Genomic DNA, 12,070 nt, shown 5'->3' on the forward strand with positions numbered 1-12,070 from the left:
AAATATTACCAGAAGGACAACATCACGGACATCACTGCAGACTGACGCAGACTGACTCAGCGTTTTGAAGGAATTTCATGGAACATTTCTATTTGTAATACATTTAGAAATGTATTTATTACCCAATCTATCTAACAGTGTTCACTGGTGATACAGTTCCTCCTCCCTGCGAATATTTCCGCTATGACTTGCGATGCTTGGTCGTGCGAAGGGGTCCAATCAATGAGCACTGCTTTCTCTTCTCGGGATGAGTCATTAAGTGTGCTGCCCAAAAGCCACCAAACCGCACTGTGTCACATCTGCGCACACTTGAAACCGTAACCTTTCATTCTGTGCCCTTGCACTTTATTTGAGGCAGTCAGAGCTGATGTCGATGTGCATTGATAGCTCTGCCTGATCTGATGATACATGCGCTGCGCTGGTGCTTTACAGTCAATAATATATGTATATTATGAATTATGTTTGTCTGGAGAGTTTACAGTCTGCAGGGTTTTACATGACAGGCACATGGTTAAATGACACAATGCTGGATTTGTGACTGATTTTGTGATGTTATTTTGTGGTCATGTCAGACCAACAAGTTCATCTCACATCACTGACGTCAGCTGACTAATAATTGCTTTGTATGAAACCTGCAAACCGGTGCGTGGGGTTCAGATGGCTGGGTTTCACCAAATGCTGTGAAATGAGAACAGTGGTTACAGAAAGCACTGAGATTAGAGAGATTACAGAGAGACGAAGCAGTTTGTGTGCACTCGGGTCATTGATACTGCAATATATCACAATACAGTGCCAGTCAATACAGATCCCAAGAGTCCACACTCTACATATGGCTTCATCTCATTTGTCACTAAAACTCTTAAGTAATACTGTAATTAATTACTGGTTTCTCTTGAAAGTTCATTCTTGACCTTTTGAAATACGAGTTTGAGTTTGAAGAGCTGAATACTCAATTCTGCGGACATATTTCAGTCAGTGTACAACAAGTATTGATGTTCAATACCCAGCCCTTATTATTGTTATTATTGTTATTATGTAAATTAAGTTCTTCTAGTACTAAATGTCTTTGCCAAAGGTGTTTTGGAGGAAACCTGGATCACATTCACTGGCGATGGTTTTTCCAATCCAAAGACGTGTGACATTCCTATGCTATTCCTACTCATAGGAGGAAGGGATGAGTAGTCAGATATGTGCTATATGTGTCATATTTCACCTTTCTTCATTTCCCTAACCCACACTTGTGCCGCTAGACTAAACGAACCATTTCACATGATGATCACATGATGAATTGTGTCTACTTTGCGGTCACAAGATTCTTTTGTGTTTCAGCAACATGTTATTAGCTGCACGTCAGAACTCCTGTTATTTAAAGACACGATGCTGTAACATGTATGTGTAGGTGCACTTATCTCTGTAGTACAACAATTGGTCACACACTAGTCAGCTTCAGTGTGTGTGTGTGTGAGTGTGTACATATATTTTCACCCTCACATCACTTCCCAAATTAGCTCCCTCACACTGTGTGGCTGCTGCTGCCAGTGGGTCATCTAACCCGGTATGGCCACTCTCTGCCTGTGTAATGTGAGTGAGCCTCTAGCTCAGCTTCAAGTGTTGGGACATGTGAATGTGTCGCAGTCTCTCCTCCTCCCCTCACGCCCCTCACACTGGCATCGCCACAGTCGGAGTGAACTGACAGCGACGGCTGTTCAGCAGATCACAGACATGCACTGCCTGAATGACATGTAGGTTTTTTTATGTGACCTGTCTGATTACCTGTATTAGGCAAGACGGCAAGATAGTGACACTCTAGGAAGGATCAGTCACAGTGAGTCATAACATACAAAAACATAAGCACAGATTTATTTGGAGTTTTCATGCTTAGGAGGTGTTAAGTCCTCTGAAAACGTATTTTGAAATATCATCTTTATGTGTTTTTCTCAGTCTCCGTTCTGCCACAGCCTTACTGAAGCAGTAAGAGGATGGGCCGTCAGGTACAGGTCTTTACGTGTCCACAGGTCCATTTAGTGCAATATTTTGTCCATCTAAGCCCGGACAGAGCTTAAGTACAAAAACAATTAATTATCAAATGTAAATTTGAATAACGAATAACGAAAAATAAGATTATATGAATAACTTGAATAAAGGGGTTAGGGTTAGGGTTAGGGTAACCCTAACCCGGGGGTACGGGGGAAGTCGGGGGATGGACCGAGCACCTCCCGTCCCACTTCGTGGACGGGCTCAGTTCCCCTTCCCTAACCCTTTTCAAGCCACTTCATAACCCTAGCCTCATCCATTGAGTGCCTGTTCCACAGTCCTCATATTAGATTTCCAAATGATCAGGCTTTTTTAGTCAGAAGAGGAAGTGCTGGTGTCATTGTCAAACATCCAGTATGAATGACAGATGTATGCGCAGTCACCTTTTTTTCTACTTTGCAAAGGAAGAAAACAAGAACTGCAAAGTGTTGAACAAGGTTGTTTGTGAATGGTTGGAGGACAGTTTGGAGGGAACCACTCACATGGCCCTCCGGTCTTGTGTGTGGTCTTTGACAACAGCTAGAACTGCAGAACAAGACGCGACAACAGCACGCAAACAAACAAATGAGGAAGAATTTGACGTGAAAAAGGCGCCCTGAATTTTTTAGACATGTTGGACATCTCTTTGTGCTAGTCAACGGTGTATTACAATCAGTCACATCAGTCGATGTTGTCTTTCATCTTCCTCACAGCCTGGCTTGGCAGCCCTTTGATCTCAGCTGGATATTTTTACCGTTGCTCTGGTTTTGCACAGTTATGCATGTTGCCACAACAACAAGAGCGCTTGTATGTATTCTTAAAACTTGAGATGTCGCAAACGCTAGAGCAACATGTGAAAAACTGCTTTCCTTCTGCAATATACACAACAGACCTGTACCCTCCAGCCCACTCACACAAACACACATGATCACACGCGCACACACACCCACGTACACACATGCATGCATGCAGACGTGGCTTTTGAAGGTTTTGACGTGGGCGATGCCTCTGTGTCAACTTTCCTGTGGGGAGACTTTCCACTTGCCTTTTTTCCATGAGTGCTCTGAGCGTGAGTTTTTGTCAAAATGAACGGTTGAATTTTTTGTTTTGGATAAAGGCTTCCGCCTCAACAATGCCCCCAATTCTTCAGCCCATCCGCTTCTACTGGGTCTCATTAATAATACAGCACATAATCCAGTCTTGGGTATACTCATGCTAGCAGCCCCTTGGCCTGCCAATCACTAGCCCAATTTACTCCTTCTCTGGCTGCTGCTGGAAAACACTCCACATATCCTAATCCAGTCCCTTAAAGGCCACTTCTCCTCTTGGCAGTGACGGTTTTGGAGTGGTTCGCTCCATCGTGAGAAGGTTTTCTGTAATTGCAGATTGAGGCGTCTGCAAACACCAGACTTGTTTCTTGTTGATTCAGCCAATCGCACAGGAAGAGGTTAAGATTAACAGATTATTGTGTGTGCAGGTGTCCCTTGTCATTATCAGTGCGAATATCAAGCATGAGGTAGGAAAATTCTTTCTAGATTCTGTCAAAGACATTGTGTATTTGTCCTTTGTGGTGACTTTTGTGCAAGTTGTGCAGTATGTATGGCTGCTGTGGTATTTACATTTGAGAGTGAAGCTGTGTCAAATGAAAACCAAAGTGGGTCTGAGTCATGGTGAGTCACACCAAAAGGTTGGGCAGACGGTTCAAATCTGCAAAACAATTTCTAAAATATCAAAGATATTTGTTCTCAGACCTATCAAAGATGAGATTAAACAAATTAGTTCTAATATCATTTGAAGTCCCAAGACAGAGCTGAGCAGCTCTGCTTCAGACATTTGAAACAGTGAGCCCAGTCTATAGATAACCCCAGTGTTTCTATCACATGTGCAGCATGTTACCATATAAGACAGCAATATGACTCACCCCGCTCACTGACCTACTATGTGGGAAGTCATGATTCATGCAAGCTGCATTTAAGCAGGCAGGGCCCAAAAATACTCTGGCATGCCATCACACAAACACATACACACACTCACAAGTACCTCACTTGCTCAGTCATACTCACCACCCACAGACACTGATAGGCTCAGATGCTGTCGGTAACATACAGTGAGAGACACTAGAAATTTGTCAGAGCAAAGACTGGAATATAATAATGACTGGATCTGTGCTGATGCCTTTTTGAGGTAATGCCAATGTAAGCTAGCAGCTGATGCTTTCAAGGCTTGATTTTTCTTTTACGTCTGTGACTTTGAATAGTTGCAAAAGATGATTCTTGAGATATAAAAGTCAAAAGTCTGGTCCTATGCAACTTGTAGCTTCAGCGAAACTGATTTCATTGCATTTCAGGATGGTATTCTTTGTTTTTTGTCTTGATTGTGTTCCTCGAAATGAGCAGACTTTTCAAGAGTGATTAGTCAACAAGATACTATTAATAGCTTCTTGAATGTTGTGATAGATACAGCTGCAACACACCACAATGACGCCAAGTGTGGAAGACAAGTCTTAGAAACCTGTCCTCAAACATCTGCACTTTAGCTGTGTTTTTGTTTGATCGCAAGGATTGAAGCAGTCAAATGCTTTTTATTCAAGCTTCCACCTCGTAGTCTTGATATTTTCCTGATGTCGGACAATGTCTTGGGAATCAAGTCAGGACATTGTCCGGAGTTGCCCTTTCACACATGTCGTACACAACAGGAGATTATCAGTGTCAAACGCAACCGCAGGGTTTCGTTTACGGCACATCGTAGATGCCGGACGAAGCTACTGACTCTTTTGTAACGATGACATTCTCGTTGGCGTTTTTGTGAAACTGACCCTTTTTCTTCACCCTCAGATGTTTGTTGAGGTCACTGCCTGGACCTTTCCATCACTGGAATATGAAGTAGCTCTTGTGTTAATTAGTCCGATTGCAGATAGATGCAGGTTTGTGCAGTGCTCCAAGTGCATTCTGGGCTGATGCTTGGTCACTCTCACATGAAGGGACTCCAGAGAAGGCCCCTCCTCAGGTCAGACATTGAAATTAGATCCAGCACAACCTTTTTAGTCCAGTTCATCTTGTGCATGAATACCTCATCTGGGTTGAGCTTTCTTGCTCAGGAATTGATGCTGTGTTGTCTTTGCTCAGTCCCCGGATCGAAGCACGGGGAGACAGTATTGATTTCTATCTGCAGCAAAAAGTACTTGATTCATTTGTAGATAGACTTGAGCATAATGACTCGACAGCAGCATGAGATGGCTCTGTATTCTCCGGGTTTAGCGTTGACCTTTCTTGATCATCTATAGTAAAAACGTTACCTGTCACATCTTGCATATGACGTGTGTGAGAGAGTTGGTCTTTTGCTTTCATGCAATAGATTTCTTTAGGATGTGTATTTCATTAGAGGACTTATGTTTTGGTTTTAATTGCACATGAAAAAGGATTCAAACATCTGTGTCAGCGTGATCAAACATGGCAAAGAAACACTCTCATTATGCTTCCACATTCCTAAGAACCAAATCAGCAAAGCCTGGTGAGCATCAGCAGTGTGTCTTAGACATGGCTGCATATATTATCTCATGATCAATATCAGCAACCCAGTGACCTTCTGAAAGGCTGTTTACCTTATCAGCGTGGAGACTGAGGAGCCTCCGCCATGGATGTTAATTCACTTTCTGTGGTCGAGTGGAAAGCCCCAAAAAAAACTGCTCGACTTCAATCTTCTCTTACAATCTAAAATGGAGGAATTTACTTCAGGGATGATGTTATGCTGCTTGTTGTGATGACACCAGAAAGAAAAAACTTGAGAAAATCTTGCCCCACTGGCAGATCAGTTCTCTTTTTTGTGTTTCAAGCCACTTCAGATTTTGAATTCATTACTCAGTTACATCCTGAGTAACAGTTTGCTTGATGCAACGCAGACAGGTCAATTTCCCTTCCTCTTACTAAGAATGGCCTTTTCTTTAGAAATCATTTATTTGTGATTTCAGTGTTGGCTGAATGCTGGCAGTGAGATAGAAGTGTTTCTGCTGAGTTGAGACTGTTCTCTAGGTGTATGAGTAATATGAAAACATTTTTTCAGGAACTAACAAACACAGCCTTGTTTTTAGTCTTGATGACAGTGGACATTTAATGGTTTTGCAATGGTGTCATAAGCCACAGAGGTCAGAGAGTTGTGTCAACCCGTAGACAACCATGTAATCCAACTTAGGTTACAACATAACAATAATAAACATAAATTGTCAAGTGAAAACCTTGGATCAGAATTGAAGTGACATAGTTTTTACATGACCAATTCTGGATCACTTAATTCATTAGAAGTATATTAACCATCTTTTAACATTTAGACAAGAGTCTTAAACAATAAGTGTAAAGTAAAGGAATGAAAGAAACAGAGAGGGGGTGTAATAGCAGAATAGCCGGGAGACATTTGAAAAACATTAGGAGCTCCATCCTCATTAATGTTTTCCACAACCAAGATAGAGCAATCCCTCTTTAATCAATCCCTGTGCCTGATATCCGTATTGATGCTCATAATGAGCCATTGTTATGTTTCTGATGATCTCTGCAGTTTGTCCTGGAGAGAAGCACCATCCTGGGAATGATTAGCTCCTCCCATTGATAAATATGCACCTATGGTGCATTAAATGCATGATGTCGTAAATTTCTAGATATGCACATGTTTCAAGATTCTGGTGCTATCTTAAATATGAATTGAAATTATGTTTCAACCTTGTAAATTGAAAATCTCATGGATTTCAATTCAATTCATCGATTTTGTCAAGTCAAGTCAAAGTGTTACCTTAGCCTGGAAACAACACATTTATAACAGAAAGCTTGCATTACAAACTGGAGACATGGACATTTACCAGACAAGGAGGGTCTAAAGAAAATATGCTGCTTGTTGCATTATGGGAAATGTAGGATCCAATGTTTTTGGAGATTGACCTATAAACTAAAACCAACATACCGGTATATATAGATGTTTTTTCTACAATATCCACAGCTAATTTGATCATTTATTGGAAATGCAGGCATTAGCTTTTGAGATTACTTTATCATGGATGTAAGTGTTGGTCAAGGAGGAATTTTGTCTTGACTAGATAAAAAGGGAGTCACCAAAGGTATTCGAAATCATCCTCTGGAGACAAAGCTCCCAATAACAAATTGCATAGCAATATGGCAATATCTTGCTTTGGACCAAAGTATTAAAAACTGTCAGACGACTGATGGATTGATATACTATCACACTGTGCAACACTGCCACAAAAACTAATCTGAGGGTATGAAGAAGCAGATTTCAATTGAGGAAATGAAACCCCTCCAAAAATATAATCCGCACATTGCATTCAAAGACAGTACATTATAATATGAATTTTGTGGCTGGAAAGGCTTCTGTTTGCATTTCTTCTGCTTGCAAACACTGTAATAAAGCAGACCTGTATGGGCTTCCGCTTACCTACCCATCATCATCATCACCATCCATGGTTGACATTTGCCGCCTTGTACAGCTCCAAGGACATTTGTTGCTGTAGCCTAATTTCATCATTTCAATTAAAACCATGTTTATCCTCGGTGTAATTACAGTCATCTGGCAGGAGCCCTAACCCTGATTGTGCACAGTGACACAGTGTTCATGTTAGTCTCCCTCTGACGATACTGGCTCAGTGGATAATGTTATTAGACTGTAGCAGCAGCCGTTGAGACTAACCTTGTTCATCACAAGGAGCCACAGTATTTTGTCACAATCATGCCGTGTAGATGTTCCATAGTACAAAATCACCCCAATAATTCAAGAGATTTTAATATTGTATTGTTGTATCATCAGTAAGCTGATTTAACGTCAGTCTGCTCCTTAAAAACAGCAGTGCTGCTGGCCACTTGATTTTTACATTTGGAAGCCTGTGCCTCTCGTGCCTGCTTCTTTTTTCCTCAAATTTCCTTCCGTCCTTTACTTTTTTACATTTTCTTGTCCATCCTTCTTGTTGGCCATCTCACTGCTGCGCGCTACTTTTGCAGAATGCAGAGACTGCCGGGCATTAAGCCAGTCTTTAATGTCTCACCTTTCCAAGATCTAAGTAATGACTTTGGTGAGTACAATGTTATCATGACGGACAAAAAATGATGGCCAAAACTACAAAAATAAAACCCAAATCAAGTAAGTGGACCTTGAGTGAAGATTGTTTTGTCACCAGCTTGGGTCTTATTATTGTAAGTACATTATGTTTGAGTAAGTGGACTTTGACTGAAGAGTTCAGTCAACTGCAGTTCGCAAGGTCAAGAAGTAATGGTCAAGCTCAAAGACCCAAGTTGTAATAAACTATCATCATCTTTTAATGTTTTCCTACACATGTCCATCTTCTTAAAGCATCTAATATTCAAGGCTTTTCTTGAAACATCCTGAAACTGCTTTGAAACTGTTCACTGAGTCTGTCCTGAAACGATCATCTGACCAGAACAATGTGATTCGTCATAGGGTCCATGTCTGCTGCAGCATGAATGCAGTCAAACAATATTTGAGTCTGATTCTGGTTTTCTGCATGCTGCAGGCCCATAATAGTTTTCATTGTTGAGGCGAAATAAACAATGATAAAATAATGTGCATTGCTTTTTTTGGCCCTCAGAGTGCAGAAGAGTATCTGAGAGGAATTACTTTAATTTTACTTTACTTAAAAAAACAAACTCTGATATGAGCAATCATGGCTCTGCCCTTGGCGGCTTTGTCTGCCCTCTCTCTTTTATATATTTCATTGCGTCACGAGCCAGCCCTGCCTCAGTCTTCCACACACCCTGCACATTATTCTGCTGCTCTGAGACCCAGAGAAAGAGAGTGCACACAACACATTATGACACACTGTCACACATTACCGCCCCACCCTCTCACCCCTCCTACTTAAAAGTCCCCAAACTAAGACCACGTCATATGATACAGTCAGGCCAAAGCTGACTCAAACATCCTGCTGCTTGTACTGTTCAACTCTCTGATTACGTAAATGTGATTTTTTTTTTTTCCTCTGTAAATGCCAGTGTTTTCTTGGGTTAGGCCAGTCGTAGTTTTGCTCTTCTAATGAACTGATGCATAAAAATAAAGATTGACTAATTCTAAAGGTAAACTTATTTGACTGTGTTTCCATGGTAATAATCAGTGACACCTGTGAACTGCTTCAAAAAAAGAGGAAAACGTGGCTCACATGTAGAAAGAAATGATGAATCAATCAGTCAAAATAACATTTAATTAACAATTCAAATTCAGATAATGGAAGTAATTTATCAAGCAAAAAACGTCAAACATTAGCTTCGGAAAAAAAACAAGCAGTTTGAAGATCATCTGGTAAATAGTGATGAGCATGACGATTGTTGGATTAGATTAGCTGGAAAATGCACAAAGCTGAAAACGGGGCTTTTTTTTATTTTATTGTGCAACAAAGTGATAACAATACAACATTACAAAACATGGTGTTGGAAGACAGGACAGAAGAAGTAAGGGTCACAAAATAATCAGACATAATCAAAACAGAACAAAACAAAAGAGAGAACAGACAAACAATCAGCCAGAAAGAAGGAAAAGAATGGTCCATCCTTTCCCCTGTGTAGGTTGCTCTATGAATCTATTGTATTGTATGAGTTGGATGTTGTGTTGGTGGATATAGAGAAGATGTTTTTGCAGATTTGAGTCCAGAAGTTGGCCCCCGGAGATGATCTGTAGGTGATTTTACCATTTTTTTGAAGGGATGGATATTATTATAAGTATGGCTTTCTCCCCAATGAGGACCAAATGAGGGAATGAGACCAGAACATTATTATGGAAGATGTGTTTGAGGTGATACCTTTACTAATCCATGATGAAAAATGAAGTGGGCAGGATTGTTCCAGATGGCAGTGTGTTTGGTAGATGAGATTGCAGCCTTAGTTATCTGGTGAAATTTCAACCAGGCTGTCAGAGTTGTAGCTATGGTAGGGTTTTTGAAACAAGGGATTTGAACCAGGAGGTTGGGGGCTTGATGGGGATCATTGAGAATAGGTCTATGAGGGATATTGGTAGATTCAGATTAATTCAGTACATTTTGCTGATAACACTTACGTATTACCTGTAGCTCCTTTCTTACGCAGCTTCAGTATAGTACGACAGTGTGTGGGCTGCTTTGCACACACGCTTTAAGCAGTACACCATAGCTCCACAAGCATAATTGTTGTAATGGGTGGTGCAGTGCTAAAGGGTCTCAAGCCACATTAGTCTTCATAACGGCCTCCCTCAGATCAGCAGGCTCGCTCCAGGAGAAGCCAGTGGTAATCCCTGAAGTCAGCTTTTCCCGCCGCTGGAGCGCACTCATCACCATCACGCTGTGCTTTTGATCTACACAGGAATGTTAGCAACTCACCCAGAAGGTTGGCAGCATCAGTATTAGTGTGGCTGAAAGAGCTGCCGTCAACTGACCCTGCAAGTCAAAAAAAAAAAGAGAGAGAGATCTTTTGCATCCGTCAACACTTCTCATCAGAATTCTGCCACAACCTGCTATTTTGTGGTGTGTGTGTGAGCTGTATTTGTGTGTGTGAGCCTTGTGTTTGTGTCATCACTGCATTTTCCTCCCACTGCAACAAACCATCTGAAGTCCAAATGAAGCGAATGTGCATTCCAGGGTAGAAATAGCGTGTTTGGATTGCTCTGAACCTCGCAACCGCATCTGGAAACATTATTCTTGGAAGACAGGTCATTATACGAGGAAGCCAACTGAAAAATGTTTGGTGGAAATAAGCAAACTATACAACAGTTGGACCAGCTTGAACCACAGGAAAGTCTGGACTGTCGGAGTTGTTCCACAACAGCCCCCACACCAGACTGCCTGTTGTAGCAGTAGATTGTTCCAGTCAAATCATCACTACAACTCTGTCACAGGTAAACAACTGAATCTACAAATGGCATAATGTGAAAAGACTTTAACGCAATTATGACTCACTATAGCCCTGCAAAGCCAGCCCACAATTTTCACTTCCCTCACTGTGGTCTATGCTCAGTGCGCATTTGCTTGTGTCAGACGTCATATGTAGTAGGGTGCACAGTAGATAGTTGTCAATAGATGATTGACAAGGGCTCTCCTATGCTGAGACATCCGTATGATCCCTATTTGCAGCTGACTGGACAAAAGCACATCTCACTGGGCTGTGAGTCTTTTGATTCTGCTTTTCAAAGATGGTGATTATTTGTGTCAGCTGTCTCCCAAAATCAGTTTCTTCATAAACCTGAGGTCAAAAATAGGTCATGCAGTCATTTGCACATTTCATCTGTAATACCTGGCCTATATATGGATGGCTGTGACATTTGAGTTTTAAAAGGTGCCACTAAAGCACTTTAAACTAAAGTTGGCTTATTGGTGTGGCTTCCAGCTGAGTTGATTTCAGTGGGTGTTGTCCAGATGTTTTGCGAGACTTGCACTGCAAAAAACTTTGAATCAGTTGTGTGAGGCGAAGCTCAGTAAAATTCCTGCACAACTCAGGTAGAATGAATCTGTAAGGGATCACCAATTAGATTATGAATAAACTCTAAAAGTCTACCATAAAAGTCCTAATATTTTGTACAATTAAATGAAACAAGAATTGAATGTGTGCAACCTATAGTGCATTCAAGAAATACTTTAAATGTGCTTGTTTTTACAGCTCAGTTGGATTCGTAATTAATAATTATTGCCGTACAATTCAGTAGATTAGACTTGGGATTCGGATATTAAAGTCTGTTTAGGGTTAGGGTTATTTTGGGGAAGTGGTAAGGGATGCTATATCTTTCCAACATTGTTCAGTTTTGCATTTAGTCCAATAATCTGTGGAATTTCTGTGGAATTAAGATATTAAAGCTAGTATGTACGTGACATACATACATTGAGGAAGTGGTCAGGGATGACATATTCTTCCAACATAAGAGTAGCACTGTAAACTGTTCTTCTCGTGATCGCTCGCTGCATTTTTATTCCACATTTAAACCTTTCATCATCCGTTTCATGGATTAAAAACCTGTCATGTAAATTCTCCAGTTAGCAGTTACATTCTTATGTCTGAGAATATATCTGAGATTCACCTTCTGTACAATG

This window comes from Enoplosus armatus, chromosome 19 (assembly GCF_043641665.1).
Source record: "Enoplosus armatus isolate fEnoArm2 chromosome 19, fEnoArm2.hap1, whole genome shotgun sequence".
NCBI lineage: Eukaryota > Metazoa > Chordata > Actinopteri > Centrarchiformes > Enoplosidae > Enoplosus > Enoplosus armatus.